At 32.6% G+C, this 23,486-nt stretch overlaps 1 long non-coding RNA gene across 1 annotated transcript; it reads left to right on the top strand.

Moving 5' to 3' along the window:
- The first annotated feature begins 16,815 nt into the window (after positions 1-16,815).
- On the top strand, positions 16,816-19,484 carry LOC143070762 (uncharacterized). Its single transcript, XR_012976685.1, has 3 exons — positions 16,816-16,983; positions 18,266-18,295; positions 19,012-19,484. It is a non-coding gene; the product is annotated as an uncharacterized LOC143070762 (long non-coding RNA).
- The last annotated feature ends 4,002 nt before the right edge of the window (positions 19,485-23,486 follow it).

Genomic DNA, 23,486 nt, shown 5'->3' with positions numbered 1-23,486 from the left:
TTTCGCCCCTCTTTTAAAATAGTTGATAAGATAAATTTTGCTGAGTGTACTATAGACCAAATACGATATATATGGGGTCAGTAAATTCGATTAGGAATTGTATCTAAAAATTGACTATGAGGGTTGGTTGAAAACAAAACTTTACGACAAAAGAGATTTTACGGACGCCATCACGAGTTAGTTGACCGTTGTGGAATATAGTGCGGTGACAGAAGTGTAAAAAGTCGTCTAGATCGCGAGTTTAATCTCCCCAAATAACACATGGCTAAAAATGGTCTTAACTTAAAGACAAATACGTCTTCTTTAGTTTTTGCCCTGTCGTCAGAATTTCGTACGGTCAATTTTTTCTAAAAAGTCGTTTTAATGACTGGTAGTATATTGGAGAGTTTCAACCCCCTTTTTCAAATGAAAAAAATGTGTATGTTTGCTTACATTAAATTGAAATATTTTTTCCTGGAGCTATTTTTATATGTCAATATTCTATTCAGTATTTTATTTTCTTCTAATCTATAAAATTTGCGAAGTTTAGACTATTTAAAATTGAGGTAACTTTAATTGCAAATTCAGACACAAACTTTTAGTTTCTTCTTCATAGAAGTAATAAAAATTATCCCATGATATTTTAAGCATATAGTATTTAATAAAACTAATAAGTGATAAAAATTTCGGAACCAAAATATGAAAAAAAAACCTTAAGAAATCAATGGAAAAAGAATGGAGTAAATATCTTCAATTTCAATACGGAACTCAATCACTTGCCTTCCGTCCCATTTTGTGTATTAGTCAATAATTTGCTCTCAAATGATATATGAAATCACTACCTTTTTCGCTATTATATACACATATTTTCAATTAAAGTGAACTGATACATGTATATGCCACATACTTTGTTTGCATATGTTTATATTCTATGTTTTTGTTAAAAAAACATCAAATATACTTTGTCAGAAAAGTCTTAATATTGTAAAATCATAATAATTGACGGATAGTTTCAGTAAATGTTCCGTGATATTCCAAGTCCTGCAACTTGGTCCATTAAGTCCAAAGAAAAAGTCAAAGGTCGTTAAATTTTATGCAGTGCATAATATGCCAAAAAAACCAAAACTCGATTGAAATTTTGAGTCAATTTACCAGTTTAGGGGAGTCGATTTGTGTATCTGCATTGCATAAAAGATTGGATGAGGTGAACATCAAGATGTTTCATGCGATAGCTGTTAATTTGAAGAACTCCGTGCAGGCAGTGTATCATCGTTCATGCTACAAAACTTACACAATCAAATTGAAAATGGAAATGGGGAATGTGTCAAAGAGACAACAACTCGACCATAGAGCAGACAACAGCAGAAGGTCACCAACAGGTCTTCAATGCAACGAGGAATTCTCGCACCCGGAGGCGTCCTTCAAATGGCCCCTAAACAAATATATACTAGTTCAGTGATAATGAACACAATACTAAACTCCAAATTGTACACAAGAAACTAAAAATTAAAATAATACAAGACTAACAAAGGCCAGAGGCTCCTGACTTGGGACAGGCGCAAAACTGCGGCGGGGTTAAACATGTTTGTGAGATCTCAACCCTCCCCCTATACCTCTACCCAATGCAGAAAAGTAAACGCATAACAATACGCACATTAAAATTCAGTTCAAGAGAAACATATTTGTTCCCCCTTTTAGAGCGAGGAAGCTTCTAGTCTAATATTTAATGACAACATACAATTATCTGACTGTTGTCCCTCAGTTTCGGGTATTTGTACACGTTCTAGAATGCAGTCGTTCAACCGGAGCGCTTGTATATTTTGTTGCAACAAAACATTTTAGAAAGATACTGTTTTTACTAATTTCATTTTGGCTATTGACAACGATTTAATGGTCATTCCTCATGACACCGTAAATTGATAAATATAGATAATTTCTTCCGGCTGATTCTAATTTAAAATATTCTACATGCAAAATACAGTCTATACTCATTTATTTCTATAGAAATTCAGTTGTCAAACAACTTCAACAAGTTCAAGGCAAATATAACATAATATTTAGTAGCAAAATAACTATTTGAGATGCCATATCAGCTGCTAGTCAATTGAAAACTGACCTCAAAATCTCAATGTCAACTGTAATAGAAACAAATAACGAACAGATATTTCATTCCGCTGCAAGTTTTCTTAGAAAAGACATCGAAACTATACAGAACACTACCCAACTTCGGATGAATTGTCTCTTCCTTCTTCAATTCAGTCAATGCCTTCGTATTATTGCAATTCATTCTATGGTTACTCAATGAAACTGCATACAGCCAAGACTATTCTCAGTAAATGGCACCAGAGAAATTGCGGAAATGCTAAGCAATTGTTGAGGCAATCGTTTTTGTTTTACTCCTTTTCATTTTACAAATGTACCATGAGTTTGGTTCAAAACACCTTGTTGAAACATTGAATGCCAAGGGAGTTTATGCTTCTTAAATTAAAGTGCGACGCTATCTAATGGGTTGCCAACCATGAAATTGAGCGATTTCAAGATAGTGTGTACGTCTCGTATAATGTTTCCCCAGCATTGATTTGGTATAAAGCTTGTTGCACTGGTACACACGGTTCCAGCCCCGAAGTTAGACCAGTGTTGGCGTGCCCTTAAAAAAGTTTAACCCCGCCACAATCTATATGCGTCTGTTTCAAGTCACGAGACGGTAATGCAGTGTTTGTCGTTTGTTTCTATAAACTATATTTGTTTCTTTCTTATTTATTTTGTACATTGTTTTACATTATTCATTTCGGGAATTTGCAGTATGAATTTTACTAATTGTTGAAGCCCGTACGGGACCTATAAGTGTTTTATGTCTCATTTGGTCTCATTTGGAGAGTTGTCTCATTTGCAATCATATCTCATCTTTTTTATATGGAATACTTTTGAAGTTTGTGGTACGTTGCAAAGGAAAAAGGGGGGATATAGTTACAAAACCTATAATGTAATAGATATTAACCAGAGTTAAATACACAACAAAAGATAATACTATGGTAGCAGTAATAATTGTGAAATTAAACCAAAACTTGGCCACAATCATCATTGGGGTATCTAGTTTAAAAAATGTGTCCGGTGACCCGGCCAACCAACCAAGATGGACGCCCGAAGGGCCAAGTGAGCTTTTCCCATCACTTTGCTTCCGTCGTCGTCCGTCGTCCGTCGTCGTCCGTCGTCGTTAACTTTTACAAAAATCTCCTCTGAAACTACTAGGCCAAATTAAACCAAAACTTGGCCACAATCATCATTTGGGTATCTAGTTTAAAAAATGTGTCCGGTGACCCGGCCAACCAACCAAGATGGCCGCCATGGCTAAAAATAGAACATAGGCGTAAAATGCAGTTTTTTGGCTTATAACTCAAAAACCAAAACATTTAGAGCAAATCTGAGTAAAATTGTTTATCAGGTCAAAATCTATCTGCCCTGAAATTTTCAGATGAATCGGACAACCCGTTGTTAGGTTGCTGCCCCTGAATTGGTAATTTTAAGGAAATTTTGCTGTTTTTGGTTTTTATCTTGAATATTATTATAGATAGAGATAAACTGTAAACACTAATAATGTTCAGCAAAGTAAGATTTACAAATAAGTCAACATGACCGAAATGGTCAATTGACCCCCTAAGGAGTAATTGTCCTTTATAGTCAATTTTTATACGCCCGTCAAAATTTTGACGGGACGTATTATGGTATACAAATTTCCGGTGTCCGTCCGTCTGTCTGTCCGTCTGTCCGTCTGTCTGCCCGGCGTAAACATGTCGCACCGTAAGTTGAGAACGACTTATCCAAATTTCATGAAACTTAATATAGTTGTTTCTTATGATGGTCAAATGATCTGTATACTTTTTGGTGAAAATAAGATTAATACTTTTTGATTTACGGCACTTTGTAACTAAAACGGGGTGTTTTTTCACATGTCGCACCGTGTTCCAAAAACGATTCTTGATTATGGCTTAAAACTTTAAACACTTCTTAGTTATATCAATTCTAATATCTGTATACTTTTTGGTGATGATTCAAAGCTTCATTTGTGAGTTATTGAGTATTTTTTTAAAAAGGGCGAGGGATTTTTTACATGTCGCGCCATATCTCAAAAACGATTTATGATTATTGATTAAAACTTTACACATGTCTTTGTTATATTAATCTAAAGATCTGTATACTTTTTGGTGATGATTCAAAATTTAAGGGGAGGGTTTTTTTTACATGTCGCGCCATATCTCAAAAACGATTTATGATTATTGCTAAAAACTTTACAAATGTCTTTGTTATATTAATCTAAAGATTTGTATACTTTTTGGTGATGATTCAAAATTTCATTTTTGAGTTATTGAGTATTTTGTAAAAAAGAGGGAGGTTTTTTTTTACATGTTGTGCAGTATCTCAAAAACAATTTATAATTATTGCTTAAAACTTTACACACTTCTTTGTTATATTAATCCTAAGATCTGTATACTTTTTGGTTTTGATTCAAAATTTTATTTTAGTGATATTTAGGTTTTTGTAAAAAGAAAACAGGGTGGGGGTTTCACATGTCCCGCTGTGTCTCAAAAAAAATATATGGTTATTGCTTAAAACTTTCTCAGAAACTATTTATGATTATTGCATAAAACATCCACACACGATGTCGGACGTATCATGCGCTCATGGCGCAGCTGTTTATTAACATTTTTCATAAAATTTTTAAATTTTTATTAACATTTTCCACTTAAACTACTGGGCCAAGTTCATTATAGATAGAGATAATTGTAAGCAGCAAGACTGTTTAGTAAGTAAGATGTACAAACACATCACCATCACCAAAACACAATTTTGTCATGAATCCATCTGTTTCCTTTGTTTAATATTCACATAGACCAAGGTGAGCGACACAGGCTCTTTAGAGCCTCTAGTTGAGTTCATACCACAGTTTGTGTTTTTTATATTGATTTATATCTTCTGTATGTATTAATAACATTTGGTAAACCGCTGCTTCCTCCTTATTTCTTATAATCACAAATAAATTACGATACAAGACACGAACAATCAAGTTTTTAAAGGATTTTTTCTACAAATATCAGTTCTATTATTTTCATTCGGTATTATTTTGAATTGTTAACTACTAGTTCGCCATCATAACTACGGAACGTACGTTAACATGAACTACCGTATTGCACGTAGAAGCACAATACACTGACTATATGCACTTTTGAATAATCATATTATTATACTTTGTAGAATATTTTCCCAGAATAAAATTTCAAGTATAAAAGATGCTGATTTTTCTGGTCTTTTGAAGTTAAATATATTGTAAGTATTTTATTACACTCAAGGCAAACTACGGATATTCAAAGTGCTGACTTATTCGATCAACAAAATAGATTGAGCATTCCAAATAGTTAAAATTGTACGTCCAGGATAGGTTAATTGACTTTGAACAATTGTCAATCAAAATGTTACAAACAAAAATTAATTTGATTAAAAAAAGATCTGTTAACTTGTTCCTATAGTTTTATTTGGACGGGCGGATTTAGGCGGGGGCGTGGCGGGCGTGCGCCCCCCCCCCCCCCCTAAAATTTCCAAAGCATGGGTTGACTTCAACATATTTAAGTATCAGAAGAGACCATTCAATTTTTTTTAACATTCAAAGTATATAAAACAGTCAGTTTAACAGAATTAACTTGATTAATAATCAACTGACCTATTCTATAAATAATATATTATATTTTATAAAATTCTATAAATAATTTCAAAGGAAGTCGTGTAATTGATACATGGATAATTACTGTAGTTAACTGCTTGCTCACATTTGATGTGTCGGATATTATATAAAACTGTTAAAGGAATCCAAAAAAATCTAACGTTCTTTTTTAAATATTGCCCTGAGACAATTAAATGTGTGCAACGCGTGGATGCGTCAACATTATAACTCTGATTTTGTTTGAATATAAGGACATAATATAAAACTGTCATATGGGAGGTAATAAAGTTGCTTACGTAAAATGTTATCTTTTCCGACTCCAAACTCTGAGAGATTGGACAACGTTGCATATTTGACTGATTTTAGTCATTAATTTAGAAACGAGTACACATGGACCCCATTTTAGAATAACATTTAGCTTGATTATATACAAAGATTATTTGTACTAATTTTATGAACAAATTACCGATTTATTTATCTAAAATTAGATATACATACACTGAAAAAATCCTTTTTTTCCCTAAAGTTATAAAAATGAAATATTTTCAAAGAACTGTTACACATGTCAAAGAATCGGAAATTGTGAGGAAATGTCTGAAATTTTGACTCCAGTTATCTCTAAAGTAGCACATTATAAGTTATATGGTTTGGTACTGACCCCCTACGGATTCATAGAGGGTATGGATTTTTTTCACCCTCTATGGTTTGTAGGGGGTCAGTAGTTAACCGTATACCGAATTTATCGCACGATATACCTTTTCTGTTGCGTTTTGTTGACAACAAACAAAGAATCACAACAACATAAATAGATGACTTCACCATTAACGCACCATGAACCCCCTATGAAATTTACTAACCTCCTACGGTCTCATAGGGGGTCACCAGGTGACGGCGCTAAACCGATCACAACGTGATATTTTATCAGCGCTGCGGTGCGATAAGAAGGTATATTTTTTATTGCATATTTAAATTGATTAGCTTAAAAATAGCATGTAAGCAAATATTCGTTTAAAATTAACCATGGGACAAACAAAACTATTGTATACCCTTAACATCATTGACATTTTGTCCTTAGGGAAAATAGTTATCTTTAAGAATTTATAATTGTGACAGACATTTAATCAGTTTTCGTTTATAAGTACTGTTGCAAGTAGAAGGCAAAAGCAATGACTGCATACACTGCTGATATCAAGATTTTTTTGCAGAGATTTAAACAACAACGAAATTACTAGGATAGAAAATGGTGCGTTTTCTGATATTCATACATTAGGTACACTGTAAGTATTTTACCACAATATACAAATATGGATACAAAGATAATCCAAATGCTTACTTTTTTCTTTCGACAAAATAGATTAAAAAGAGAAATTTATCATACCAAATAATAGAAATTGTACTTCTACATGTTCTATGATATAGGCTTTTTTTGTAGATTGAAATGGTATTAAAAATATTACAAACAAATAGCAATCTGATCAAAAGCAAATATTTCACCTTGCTCCTTTAGATTTATTTGTCCTCGTGTAATTTTTGAAAATCCCAAATTAGAGGCGATATTCGGATAAATTTTTATACAAATTTAAATCAGCCAATCATTTTAGATAACACGCTGATATATTAATTATGCATACCACTCAGCATACACAGTTTTGATTGAAATACAAAGAATGAATAAAACCGTAGCTACAAAAATGTGCATGAATATAAAAAAGAAGATGTGGTATGATTGTCAATGAGACAACTCTTCAAAAGAGACCCAATGACACAGAAATAACAACTATAGGTCACTGTACGGCCTTCAACAATGAACAAAGTCCATACAACTTAGTCATCTGTTAAAGTCCACGAAATGACAAATGTAAAACAATTCAAACGAGAAAAGTTGCAGCCTAATTTATGTACAAATTAATGAAGGCAAAACAAATGTGTAGCACAGCAACAAACGACAACCACTGAATTACAGGATCCTGACTTGTGACAGGCACATACCGAATGTGGTGAGGTTAAACATGTAAAAGAGGGACGAAAGATACCAAAGGGACAGTCAAACTCATAAATCTAAAACAAACTGACAACGCCATGGCTAAAAAAAAAGACAAACAAACAACAGCACACACGAAACAACATAGAAAACTAAAGAATAAACAACACGAACCCCACCAAAAAACTAGGGGTGATCTCAGGTGCTCCGGAAGGGTAAGTAGATCCTGCTCCACATGCGGCACCCGTCGTGTTGCTTATGTGATAACAAATCCAGTAAATAGTCTAATTCGGTAGGTCACGTGTAACAGTACAACATAAGAAAAAAACTATGAAAATCAGTTGAAAAAGACATCAGATGGTTATTAATAGAAATACATCTAACCAAAAAAAGTGGACGTGTACGGGTATTTGTACATCTTAACAACAAATAGATACTAAGTACAGATCTGAGAGTTCAAAACCAATAACAACTATTAAAAAGATCATTCATCGAAGACTTAAGTTTACAATCAGGTCGGTGTATAAAATCGAAAAAAAACTTAAGGAAATTACATAGTTAGTAGTTTTAAAAGATTCGTCGCCGATGCCATAACTGTGACTGCTTCATCTGCGATTGTATTCCCAGTCAGGTAGAAAGCTTGTTTGCCGCCATTAAATCATTTATCTGGTCAAAATACATTAATACTATTCTCAGTATGTTCTTTCCGTCAAAATCAATTTTACGCATCCAATTTCTCCCTCCTCTGTGCATAGATAGACCTTGCCATATATAGCTAAACTTAAAAGAGTTTTTTTTTTATTTTAAATACTTTTACATTTTGTTTTCGATTTGACCTACCTAATCTTCTGATCCGGGGTTCGTATTAAGGCGCCATTTTGAAATGTACATCTACTGCAGAAAAAATGTATCGTTTTTGTTATTAGAAGACTCAATTACACAAAATGCGGGTCTTGTGTACTTAATATAAAGCTTGTAATGCTTTAAGAGTTTTATATTCATTGGTTTGAGACAACTGACGATAGATATTTTTTACTAAAGGGATAACATATTAATTAAATCGCCATGAAGCAGGCATAAATTGTTTTTTTTTTCTGGAAGCTTCAAGCATATACACTCAGGAGCGAACAATGAAAATCCAATTCGTTCTCTATCGCCAGGGTCGCAATTTAATTTTATAGAATTTATTAAATCAAACAAGTCAAAGTTTATTCGTTAATCTTTTCTATTATAGAAACAAATCTGAATTAAATTAATCAACAGAAAATAACTAAATTGAAATAAAAATATCAACACGGTACCGATTATATATCACATGTTGTGCATTTCGAATATTAAATTCTCTTCAATGATGATCGTAGCTAAAACATTTGAAAAATCAACACCTAAAAGCTTGATACTAATGGTTGAAGAACTAATGAAACCAACAACCTAAACAGATGTAAAACGAGAAGTAAAATCTGTACAAGGAAGCACAACTTTGCATGAATGTGATATATTTCTTAATTCTTATTGAATTCGAAAATTTCATATCAGCCAATAACAGTTAGGACATGAAACATGAATGAAAAAAAATATTGTTATTTGATGAATGGTCTCAATTGAGATAAGTTAATCTTATATTTTACATTTATTAGCTTGCTTTTTCAGAAAACTACAGCATAACAAAATTTCTAGTATAGAACCCGATTCTTTCACTGGTCTTCCGAATTTGACAGGATTGTAAGTATTTATTTACATGACAACATGCCAACAATACATAGTACATGTATTGATTCATACATAATTCAATTATACGTTAAAAGTTGAATAACAAAAATACCGAACTCAGAGGAAAATTCTAAACGAAAAGTCCTTTAACAAATGGCAAAATCAACAGCTCAATCACAACAGACGAATGAAAAACAACTGTGACATTCATGACTTGGTACAGGCATTTCCTTATGAAGAAAACCGTGGATAGGTAGCAGGCACTAATGAATGTATGGCATATGCCATGTTAGATAAATTAAAAGATTCATTTGATTCTCTTCTTTACAAAAATTCTATTTTATCGCTTGACTTTTAAAAGTTGCCGAAAACTATAACAATGATTGCTATACATCCAATGAGGGGCATAAAAAAATGTACAATATTTACCAAATAACTATTCTGTCATTTCTAAGGATAAACAATTTTAAAGGTTAATCAGTCACTTATATAAAAAGACAATTATCAATCAAACGAAGGAAACGAAAACCAGAATATCTGTGCAACAAATTTATATACTGTAATGTTTCTACTGAAATACTGATTTTTCTTATATCGTTCATTATAAGCAGCATATATTGTGATGATAAACTTTAGGAGGTTCGCTACTCTATTTCATAATAACAAAGGTTTTAAACAACTGTTATAAAAAGAAGAAAAAATGAAGGGTCTGTAATATCAGCCATTAAAAATTTAGCGGGAAATTGTTCTTTCTAGATTTTTTCATGCATTTAACATTGGCACCTTTTTATTTCAAAAACAATGAAAACATTGCAAAGATTTGCAAATATGGCTTTTTAAAACTATATGTAATATAATTATAAAAAGAAAAGGAGGGGTTAGTGGGCACATATTTTAGTGGCACTATATGGATAAAACCAGAGGATACCGAATTTCTGGCAAAATTTCAAAAACAAGAGAAGCGAACATCCTTAAAAGACAGTTTTATCTAAAATAGTCAGCTTATTACTAGTTTTTGAAAACCGCATCTGATCAAAAGGGACTTGTATACAATATGTTTTTCGTTGTTTTTTCTGCATTTTTAATATTGACAATATTGGCATTTAAGGGATTTGTCCTTCAACAACTTGACCACGGTTAAAGCGAATATGTTTGACAGAGTAGCCCGTTTATTGTTATTGTGAGTATAAACCGCTATTTGCATTATTTAAGATAGAATCATATTCAAAACAGTGTGGCTGTGGCTGTGGCCATTGATTGACGACCTAAATTATCCCATTGACTGGGACAGATTAGGTGAACGTGTGTCTGTAACGACCACTGCTCACTATTTACTTGTTGTAGAATTTAAACTATGGGGTAACCAAAGGTTCTTAACGGCAAACGCCTTCAATAATAAAATGATTCGAAAAATTAATCAGGAATAATATTCATGTTTTGATTTATATTATTGATATAAATCATAACATCGTGTTTTTCCTGATTAATTTTTCGAATAACTTCATTTAGGTGTTGAGAACTTTTGGTGACCCCACAGTTTAAGTGTCTTTATAACATGTACATAGTGAGTAGTGGTCGTTACAGACAAACGTTCACATAATCTGTCCCAGTCAATGGGATAATTTAGGTCGTCAATCAATGGCCACAGCCACACTGTTTTGAATATGATTCTAATACGTACAACTCAAGATACAATTTTGCCTCATTGGATAAAAAAAGTACCGGCATACTAGTCAGTCTTTAGTGGAAACGTTTTATTTTTTGGAAGTCCACTTGCCTGTCAAATTTTTCCTGATATTTGTTTAAATAAGTTTTTATCTAAAATCGATTTTAGTAATTTTCTATCCAACCATTTGTGATAAAGTATCGATTTTACTGTCCTTTTGCTTTTAATTCTGTAAAACAATGATTTGCTTTGTTTTACACGTTGTATTTTATAACGATTTCAATGAATAGCTGCAAGTTACTAAAGAGAGTATATGTAAAGTTGAAGACCGAAAACATATTTTTTTATAAAATTACGTTTAAATAACACGTTTTTTTGTAGACTTTTAAACAACAACCCATTATCATGCTGTACCATGGGTGACTTCTTTGAATGGAAATCTAATCAGACACATCTTAAAGTTTTTCGTGGCACTTGTCATGATTTTAACACAACTACTGATATCCTAAGCTTTGATTTATCAAATTGTCCAGGTTAGTATTCAGTTTTTTATTGAAAGCGTAAACCAATTTATAGGTAACTTATCTTGGGAACTCATTATACAAATATTATGAAAATACCTCATGAAACCTAAGCTGCTGTATTGTTTTCTCCTCAAAGTTGTCATAGCATTTTTTGACTTTCAGATACTTTGGTCTCCAGCATCACTGAATAATCATTACGTGTTGAAATTGCCAGATGGTCAGTGAAGTTATCTACTTACTGTGTTAGCTATCCAACATTAAAAAGCAATCACCCTTGAAACGCTAACGATTTTGACAAATTTTGACTTCTTTGTAGGTCAAGTTTGCTATTTAGATTGTCTACCTTTTGGCTTAAGTTTTTAAGAAAAAAAGGCAAAAACTTCGTTGTCAAATTGATCTTTTCTCATCACTTGGTGTCCGTCGTCCGTCGTCGTAATTAACTTTATATCAAATTAAGTATTTTAATATTCTTTTTGAGAATCTATGAACAGAAATTTACCAAACTTTACAGAAAAGGGTCATCTTCGTCCAATTTTAATTGATCATTTATGAAAGATGTCAAAATTTACATTATTTATTTTAAGGTTATTGTTTTTTTAGTGGGTTATCTCATTATGTTTATAGTTCAGTATTTGATTGATTGATTGATTGTTGGTTGCTTCGCGTCACATTAGCACAAACAGGCTAGAGCCAATTCGAATATTTTTACAACTTAAAGTTCAGTAATTGAAGTGAAATCAAAAATTAGATAAAATGGAATGGACAAATTTAGTAGTAGTATTTTTATAATTTATATTTACCATTTGACCATTTTGTCAAAATACACGTTTAAGTAAAACATATCATAAAATATTATTCACTTCATTTGTGTTGCTGAGATATAAGAGTTTTTACATCTTTTTCCATCGGAAAATCAATAGCCGAAACTCTAAAGGATATGATTGGGAATTGTTGATAAATTTGCTTATTTGAGTTTCTGTCTATCTATGAAAGTTGTTTTCTCCCAGAAATTAAACAAATATGAAAAAAATCAAAATACTGAAGTACTGAATATCGGATGACTGCAATTTCTTGTGGATGGTCACAAGCACTTGCCTAAAAAAAATCATATATCTATACCAGAAAGTTGGGGTGAGATACATAGATATATTTTTTCTGAGACAAGTTCCTGTATGGATGATAAATAGCTGACAGAAAATTCAACCTCATTGTAATAATTATTATATTGAAGTTATATAGGGATTCGTTATCAGTATACTCTGGTTTGTTGTTATATATTATATTATACAATTATTGCCAGCTGAGGAGGTGAATATCCCAAATTGTCAATCCGAGTAAGATTTATTCATCGAGGGCTTAAGACGGAGGGGAATAATCCTTACTCATGTTGACAATTTTTGAGATTCAACGACTCAATGGACCTTAACTGTTCTAGTATCCCGAACAAACAATTGAAAGTAAAATATTTTATCAGATTGTCTGAACACTTACGTTATAAACTAGTTTGTGCCTATATTGTTCGTATGTACAACAAAGGTAGACGCTTACTGTAAAATTTAGATGGCCCTGTAATTCACCAGAGATATATGCAAAGAACTTGAAGGGGTAGAAAAGCGTTGATATTTATGATCAAATCTCTTTTGAAAATAAACAAAAGCATCATTTAATTCTCTAACCACTTCAGTAGATAAAAAGCTTCTTGATAATAGGATATTTTCTGGAAAATTTGGTTTGTGACGTTCTGTTGACGACCCAAATTATATGGAATGCTTGTTGTGGTAAATTCAGCCAATTTCAGCTGTTTCAAATCATACATTGAACCACTACTGCTATGTTGTATATATATTGGAAGAACAGGTCAGCCCAGAAAGAACTCTTTGAATATACCAGCTGGTTTATAAGTTAGTATACAAAACGCGCGTTACGTCAACGTCTAAGTAAAACCATCATTTTCAAAAAGTTTGACTAAAGCTATATTTGACTGTTGATAGAATAACTTAATTCTATGAAGTATTTAAATATCTTTTGCAATTCTTAACCGTATTAAAGATATTTTAAATCACCATTTACTGATGGTTTTTTTTCCAAATAGTTACAAACAATATATGTTTTACTGTATTACAGTACAAACAGCGTGTGTGGTACTGTATTATTTCGGTAAAACAAACTTTGCGATACCAACAAATAACACTTGGCATCATGTGACACATTTTTTCTTTGTCATTTTATAGAGATTAAGATTATATATTGGATCAATGATTCAAACAATGAAATTATGTCTGAAACTTGATGATATTTAAGTCCAGACATAATAGCAGTGTAAAAGGAACTTTAATCGAAAAGCATGCACAACATTGCTCTCGTCTATTAAACCTTTGAAACTTTTTTCCCAATTGTGAACTTTCCATTTCTTTGTAGCAACATTCCAGCAGCGCCTGCATCCGGAGTATATATCTCCCAATTGATACGATATTCCCAGGCATGCATTTTCTATCACGATTTCCTTGATAGAGGGTTGCTGCTCACAAGAAAACTATTAACCCAATAGATCCAAATGGTGTAGTTGAAATCATCCCGTCGTAAATTGCACAGACGCCATCCAGGCGCGGATCCAGAGGGGGGGGGGGTTCCGGGGGTTGGAACTCCCCTTTTTTTGGACGATCAATGCATTTGAATGGGGACATGTAATTGGAACACCCCTTTGTCCTGGGTTAGGAACCCCCCTTTTTTAAAATGGCTGGATCCGCCCCTGCCATCACGAGTTGGTTGACCGTTATGGAATACGGAGTGTCTATTCGTCCGGCTAGTTTAAAATCTCTATTCGTCCGGCCATCAATAAAAGTGTCATGTGACGCGGAAAGTGTCCCGGATGAGGTGTCGAATAACACACGCGCGTATGCAATGGACGTTTTGAGAATTGGAGATCGTGATTTATATTTAGAGGTACCATAAAGAAAACCTGAGAGAATGTGACTGCTTTAAACAAATGTATATATGAGTGATTCCAGAACAATAGCGTGTACATGTTAACTGTGAGGAATAAGCATGAAATCAAAGTGAAATTGATGATTTAACCCCAGTTCCCTTATCATGCTTATAGAGACAAAACGCATTCGGAAAAAATACTATATCAAACTTGCTTGAAAGCATTATTTTCAAGTTGTACTACAACGAAGATATACGAACATACTGATATGCCTTGACTGGGAATAAGACACCAGGGTTGAGGTACCCCCTTTTTTTCTAATACAATCTTATCGAAAGCACAATCCTACTTTTGGGGACAGGTTACACGTGCCTGTCATTTTCTCTAATTTCCTCTGAATTAAAATTCGCCGAACAATTTAAATGAATAATCGTGCATAATCATATGGGGACCTAGCTTACCTTAACCAAACTTAACAGAAACAATAAATTCAGAATCTTTTGGAATCATAGATAAAGCCAATAATGATTGGCCCGACTATTTACCTTACATGCGATTCATAGGCAGAAATACAAAAGAGAGAATCATTTCCCCCTACCCAAATTCCTTTAGAATATTAGAATAAAAAAAATCTGAATCAAATGTACAGTTTTTTTTTTTTTTTTTTTTTTTTTTTTTTATTATTAGAATGAGTTCTTTTTCATAAAACGATGTTAGACAATATCATTATTCTAAAACAACTCGTGTTTTATTTAAAACCTTCAAAACACGATCCTATATCTTCATCATTATATTTTTGGCCGGACAAATAGCGAAAAACCATAAAAATGCTATTTGTCCAGCTTGCCGGATGAATAGACATTTTTGGCTAGCCGGACGAATAACCACTGCCTATGGAATAATCGTTTCACAGATGATATCGGATATGTTCCTTATGTCGTCACTACAATCCCTTTCCCTTTTCCCGAATGTGACCTACCGAATTAGACTATTTATCGGGTTTGTAATAACCTGAGCCACATGACGGATACCACATGTAGAGTAGGATCTGCTTACTCTTCGGGAGCACCTTAGATCACCCCCAGTTTTTGACTGGGTTCGTGATGCTTAGTTTTTAGTTCTCTATGTTGTGTCTTTTGTACTTTTATTTGTCTGTTTGTCTTTTTCTTTTTTAGCAATGGTGTGTCAGTTTATTTTCGATCTATGTCCCTCTGGTATCTTTCGCCCCTCTTTTTTTTTTATCAGTGTTATCGATACGACTCCGACGTAAAATACAAATTTCAAATACTTGTTTATTCTATGTGAACTTCAGAACGAATACTTAGTAAGTTGAAGTTTGATATAAATCATAATTTGAGATGAGGAATCTGAAAATTGCTTAATGATTTAAGAAATCGGATGCCAATAAACTTCTAAAATTCGAAATGGCGATCTTACTTTTTAATGGGTTGCTAAACTGCAGAATTTACCCCGTCAGGATATCTGATGATGTCAAATTAAAATCGTGATTATACGATATCAATGATCTAAAGAAGCAAGTTTCTGGACTAAAATACCAAACAAATCAAAAAGTAAAATCACAAAAATACTCCGAGGAAAATTCAAAACGGAAAGTCAATAATCAAATGGCAAAATCAAAAGCTCAAACACATCAAACGTTTTGATTTACGTTTCTGGATTGTAGTCTGTTTGCACCAATTCTACATTGAAAATAGTCAGCACACTAGTCAATATGAAGACATAAGAACATTACAGGGTTACAGAGTTTGTTTTATGAATGACATACAAGTACACAAATGTATATGAGTAAAGGAAATATCTGAACATTGATTTTGGTGCTATTTATTATCATTGGACGACAGTCGTGCTACGACCAATTCGTGTACTTGGCGAGGAGTAATATGTTTTGTGCTGTCTGGGTGAACTTGGTTAATGTGAGTTTGTTTGTGTCATTCTATGAAAAAAGACACATTATTAATGACTTTTAAGTGTTTGGCTAACTATACTGACTAGCACTGATCATGAGGAAATTTACACGAAATGGATGTTACTGTTAACTACAGGTTTTTACTTCAGAAAAGTATAAAACAAATGCGTACAAAATATCAATTATCTTTTACTTGTTATCATTATTCAATGTTTGTTTTACTCTGATACGTTTTTATTGCTCTGATATAAATGTTGACTGCAGGTGTTTAGCAGTTTAGTATTCCGTTAGTTTAGATCAGAGTTTTGAAGAAAAAAATTGATGTCATTTGCCAAATATGTATATAAACTTTTAAAAAAACTAATTCAACAAATATATTTCCATTCAAGTTGATGGTCAGTGGGGTTCCTGGTCAACTGGACCATGTTCTGTCACATGTGGTCAGGGTATTAGATATAGAAATAGACGTTGTGACAGCCCACCAGCTTCTAACAATGGACAATATTGTATTGGATCAAGCACGGACTCTTTAAGCTGTACCTTAGCAGGATGTCGAAGTACATTAATATATATGATAAGAAAGTTATTCATGATTTACGAGACATAAAAATCGATTAACATATTTTGGCTCTAAATATTTGTTATTTTCCCTGTATATAAACCATTAGCTGCTTTTGTAGCTTGCTTGAACATTTTAGTGTTTTGAATGTTCATGACAAAGACAGCAAAATAAATAAGTCCAGGTACATTAATATATGATAACAGTGGTATCGTTTGGCTTAAATTACTGGAGAATACAGGCTTTTTTCCCTGGAGAAAAATCCCAATTTGGAAAAAAATGGCTTTAAATTATTTCCAAAAAGACAATTTTTTTCCCAACCAGTGCAGTCTTGGTAGTAATTGTGCATAAATACAAACTGAAAAACACTCATTTAAATATTTTTCATGCTTAAAATGACTATATGTGCAGATTTGATGGTCTATTTATGTATATTCACTGACAACAAGGGGTCTTATTTCAAATAAGCGTTTACTTTTTAAAGGGGGTCTGCAAGTTGAAGTTCCTGTCAAATTCATAGTAATATAGATTTCCCAATTTGATAAAAATGACGCATATTTTTCCAATAAAAAAGGGTAGAGGTAGTTTTGAAAAAAACCAACAATATCACTGGATAAGAAACACTTTTCATGATTTATGATAAACATCAGCTAACTTATGTTTGGCTCAAAAAAGTTGTTATATCCATGTATATGAGAGAACGTTGTTTAATATACAATGACATGGTTAAAAATATCCTAATGTAATTTTACTGCAGGTGTCTAGCAATTTGTTGCCATTCGACGAAATAAATTAGTTCGTTTCTTTAGAACTCTTAATTCTATTTGCCATCTTTTCCATTTTAAAATATTAAAGAATAAATTAATTGGTTTAACTTTTTTATGTAAAAAAAACAGCTTCCTAGTAGAAATTAAATGATATTTCACAGTGATAAAGTCATTTTTAAGAGCAAACAGTTGTTTATCCAATATTACTCAGGACAAGGCAATTTTCTAGTTATTTTTTTTTGGGAGGGGGAGGGGGGGGGAAGAAAACTCCAATTACTTCTTTGATATCTTAAAACAGGTTCCGTTAAATTAGTTGCATGAATTTTAGACTTATTAAATTCATCAATTCAACAAATATTTAGGTTATTTAGCTTTTGATAGATAGGCTTTTGAGAGATTGGGGAAACACGATAGATTAATGTAATATTTTTAAATTTTGGATTTTGAATAATGAATTATGAATTTTGAATGATCCTTCTCTTCTTTCGTAAATGTTTATTATTGTATTTACAGAATCATGTAAGAAATCAAGAAAGAAAGCAGGTAAATTATAATTCAGTTTTATATGATTTATTTTTGACGCACGCGCATCTAACCGTTTCTTATCCGTTAAAAAAGCGCTATATCTTTATGCTAAGATTACGATTTTATAAGAAAACTTGTTTATCCCTTTTTTTTACATCCACCAATTGATTCGTCATTTCATTGTCCACAATAAGTTTAAATTTGAATGACTAAGGTATTTTTCAGAAATGTGTATTCATATTACAATAAAACATTGCTCAAATGTTCAGTATAAAGTGAAATATTTTAAATCACCGCTCTTTTGGAATTTTTCGCTGACCGTTGTTAGTGTTTATTACCATCATTTGAATTCTCAATCGATTTATGAAATTTGATAATTGTTGTCTTATTTTAGTAAATAACTAAACATGCATGTACTAGATTAGTGATATACATTTGGATGATTTATATGTTTAGTAATATAAAGATAAAAATAACACCTATTTTATTACAGATATTATTTTTATAAAGTATGTGAACGTGTTGGTTTTCATTAAACCGACACAATATTAAAAAAAGTAATTTTATAATGGAAGTTAACATGCTTAAGTTTTTCCTTCGCCATTCTCTTGTTATTCTTGCAAACCCTGTTTAATAATATTTAAATCAAATATGGAAAATAACCATATTCAAAGTGACATGAAGTGACTTACAACACATATGAAAGTAATGTTTCTAATTATCTTATTTTATAGTGTAAATTCAAAGATTAAGAAAGCAAGACAATGGAAAAGGATTACCAGTATATACAACTGAATAAAAGAAGCACTGATACACAGAACAACTAATGTGTACTATAAGTTTTTCATGTCACTGAGGGAACTTCAAGATGCAAGACAATGAAATTATTATTTCTTAAATAAACTAAGAGGGATTTAATTTATTATCTAATTAGGTTTCGTTTCTTGTTGCAAATTATTTGTTGTGGTTCATCTTTCCTTTCTTCATTTTATCTTTTTTTTTGGTGTAGGTCCACCTCATACTGATTTATTAATTGGCATACCTTACACTTCAGCTCGAAATATGATTTAAATCTAAAGGTCTCGTGACTTCTCGTGAGATGTCGCTTAGGATATAGTTACAGATCGATAATTGACTATATCAATCCTGAACCAATCTGTACGCTAATGTATTTTGGAAACATACCTGTACTATTCTATGTGGTGTTTATTTGTTAATAAATATGGAGTTTATATATTATTGTATCATTTATTTCATATATGGTCCAACATATCTTTGGCTTTAATTGGTAAACATGCGAAAGGGTTTATACTGAATCGAACTCAAATGCATACGATTTCTATAGTGTTACTTAAATTTTTCGAGCACCATGTCGGTATTTCCGTAGAATATCATCGGCTCAGTAATCGTAATTTATAACACACATTTCTTTAATTTATCCTTTGATTAGGCCACACGAATATGATTCCCGCTTTTTTTTTTTTTTTTTTTTTTAAATCACTTTTCAACATAAAACACTACGGTACCCACTTTCGAAAATTTGAGGTCCGATTTAATGTTCCTTGAAATCACTTTCCACTGCAATCAAACGCACATGTGATACATTGATATGTTAAAAAAAAGAGTAAAATTTAGTTGTCAACATTCAGTTTATAATTGAATTCGGCTTGTGATAAATTAAGTATTCAGCCGAGAACAAGTTAAGTAGACATTATTGAACACATGCTCAGATCAAAATAGTTATAAAGCCATAGAAGTACAAAGTTGAAAAGCATTGAGCAATTTCCAAGAAGGTAATATATGCTGGCGATAAGAAACTCCTTAGTATTTCAAAAAATGTATAATTTTGTAAACAGGAAATATACAAAAATGACCATATAATTGATATTTATGTAAACACAGAAGTGCTGACTACTATGCTGGTAATACCCTCGAGGACGAAACGTCCACCAGCAGCAAATATATATATATATATAAGTACGTCTGAGTCAGTGACAACTCTACAACAGATGTATCCATCGGATCGCCATCAATGATGGTGATACATGACTGTGTACATTATGTATACACAACTCGTCTAAACATCAACCCAATATATATATATAGCGGAGTAGCTCCCACTGGACACTAAGTAGTACATAAACAATTGTTACTAGCAGTACATAATGTGAACGACTTCTATCAAATATTTCATGGATACTGAATCGGTAACATACACATATTTTAACGTTTTAAAGTGTCATTTACCAAAGTAAAATCACAAAAATAATGAAATCCGAGGGAAATTCAAAACGGAAAGTCCCTAAGCAAAATGCAAATCAATAGTTCCAAACACATCAAACTAATGGACAACAACGAGCAAAAATCCTCTTGTGAAACAAAAGAATGGCTTTAACTAAAAGTAAAAACTTTACACTTAAGAAGAGTACCATGAACAAGATATACACGACAAAATGTTTTCTGATGAATTGAGAATGTGTCAATGGCGAAAAGATGATGTCCCCGCTTGCATATAAATCTTATAAAGAGACAACTGAAGACATTACTCAACATCGAACTTGATCTGTGTTTTGTAGTAATAATCATTGTGTATAAGTTTTATAACATTAAATTGAGGCAAACCCTAATGCTCCGATATGGTGACGAGGGTATAAAAAAGAAGCGATAACTTTGCCTCCTAAACATAAAATATTGATTTAAATGAAAATTCACGTACGACTCCAAGAAAATTACCAAGGTTTAACTAGTAGAATGTGTCCAAAGGCTTGAGCCGTTGTAGGGTTGTGGGCCCAAATATACCATCAGTAATTAGTTACGAATCAGTTCACATGTTCTTTATTAATTCAATTCTCTTAATACACATGAAAGGATTAACTGAAATACAAAAAATACACTGAATCGAATGAGTCTTTCCCATACTCCACAAAAATTAGATGCTACTGAAGAATTAAATTTCCAGTCGATGCCCTTTTGAAGCATAAAATTGTCAATCTGATTCAGATTCCATTTAACAATTTCATCTTTAAGTTCTCTTTGCGCACCTACGAGATTAGTTCCATTGTCCGATCGAATAATTTTTGGTACTCCTCTGCGTGCAATGAATCGCCGGATTGCATTAATGCAAGAACTGGTGTCTAGGGAATCGGCTACTTCCAAATGTACTGCTCTTATTTTGAGACATGTAAATATCACACCGTAACGTTTAACAGTACACCTTCTCTGTTTAATTGCAAAAGGTCCAAAGTAATCCATACCAACGATTGTAAACGGTGCAGTATCTTGAGTCACCCTTTCGCTGGGCGGTAAATTCGCCATTTTCTGTTGCATGATGGGTGCTTGATATTTTCTACATATGACACATTTAGAGACAATATTCTTGATTATACCGTTAGCACCTATGATCCAATACTTTTGTCTGAGTTCGGTCAAAATAGCATTTTTCCCTAAATGTCCGATCGATGAATTTCTTGTATTATAATTAAATATGAAAGTGTAGATTGTTTTGGCAGTATGATTGGATGCTTCGATGTTTCGGTTAGATTTGATCTTGCTAATCTCCCACCAACTCGTAATATTCCTTTTTCATCAATATATGAGTCAAGTTTAAACAGTCTTGATGTTCGCTTAACATTCAACTAGCTTTTAATCGCTGTAGTTCATCATCGAAATGTTGGTTTTGAACAAAACGAATAATAGTCATTTCTGCGTTGTGTATATCCTGTACTTTTAGATTTAGAGTTTTGACTAGTTCCTTCGATTCATTTAGTCACTTGGATTTTGCTTGTGTAGGTAACTTATCTTCATTCTCATTTGCTAAGTCGTTTTTTCTTCGGGTGGTTTGCTTAAAGTTATTTACGGCCTTCAACAACCAAGCTACAATTCTTTTCAACTTGTCAAAGTCAGAACATCGAGAAATCAAGGTTTCAAAACTGTTAAATTCATCATAATCATCGTCCACAATTGATGCATTAACCACTGATTTTCTTTTGACTTCCGAGTCATTATCTGGAAATGTCAAGTCCATACATGCTTGTGGCCATTCACATTCTGGTAACCACAAATAATCTGGTCCCCTGATCCATTGAGGATTTTGTTGAAATTTCGAAATGGTCATTCCACGAGAAGCAAAGTCAGCTGGATTTTGCTTCGTATTTACATAATTCCACTGTGCATTGTCGGTAGCTTCATGTATTAAAGCAAGACGATTTGCAACAAACGTATGATATCTTGAATTTCTGTTGAAAATGTATCGCAGCACTGTCATACTATCTGTCCAAAAGAACACTTTATCGATGTTGTAATTCAACTCTTGCAAAATAACTTTGCTCAATCGAACTGCTCTTGCTGCAGCAGTTAATTCCATTCTAGGCACGGTAATTGTTTTCAGAGGCGCAACTCGTGATTTCCCAAGAACAAATGAGCAATGAATCCTCCCAGTTTTATCAATTAAACGAAGATAGAACACCACGCCATAACCGATATCACTGGCATCCGAGAAACAATGAATCTGTGTTGACATTACATTTTCAAAATTTGGCGGCTTGGGTGATGGCGGTGAAAAGTAAAAAGTTAATATACTCAAAAAAGAACATACCGCCCACTTTATGAAGCAAAATATTCGGTCAATAAATGTTTTCTTCAATATATGGACATGAATAGTATTTTGGACAATGCTGAAAGTAAAGAAAGGATGATACTGACGTGAACATTTCAATAAAAATAAGACAGGAAATAAGTAAATAAAAATCAAATCTAATATCAAAAGATAAAATCCCTATCAACTCACCAATGCACGATTGATCCTATAAACAAAAAGTGATCATGTAATATACGTCCAAATAAGCAGCAAATCTAGAAGAAAATCATTCAACTTATGTCATCAATTTTGGGCGGTAAGCTGCGATTGGATCATATAGTAACACGTGTTTAATCCCGATCAACACTTGCAGATCTAGAGACGAGCATGAATTAAAAAAAATCAAAGTATATTCCTGAATATATATAATATTAAGACAAAATCCATTTTTTTCATAAATATTTCATTTACTAATGAAGTAAGAAATTCATTCTTTTGATACTTTTATATTGTTATCGAATTTATATCAGTGGCGGATCCATTTCTAAATTCAGAACAAAACAGGGGGCGGGGTCCAACTTCATGTCCCCATTTAAATGCATTGATCTTCAAAAAAGGGTTGTTCCAACCCCC

The sequence above is a fragment of the Mytilus galloprovincialis genome, chromosome 4, assembly GCF_965363235.1.
Source record: "Mytilus galloprovincialis chromosome 4, xbMytGall1.hap1.1, whole genome shotgun sequence".
Classification (NCBI taxonomy): domain Eukaryota; kingdom Metazoa; phylum Mollusca; class Bivalvia; order Mytilida; family Mytilidae; genus Mytilus; species Mytilus galloprovincialis.
Note: the sequence above shows the minus strand (reverse complement) of the source record. Positions and strands in the feature narration are given on the sequence as shown.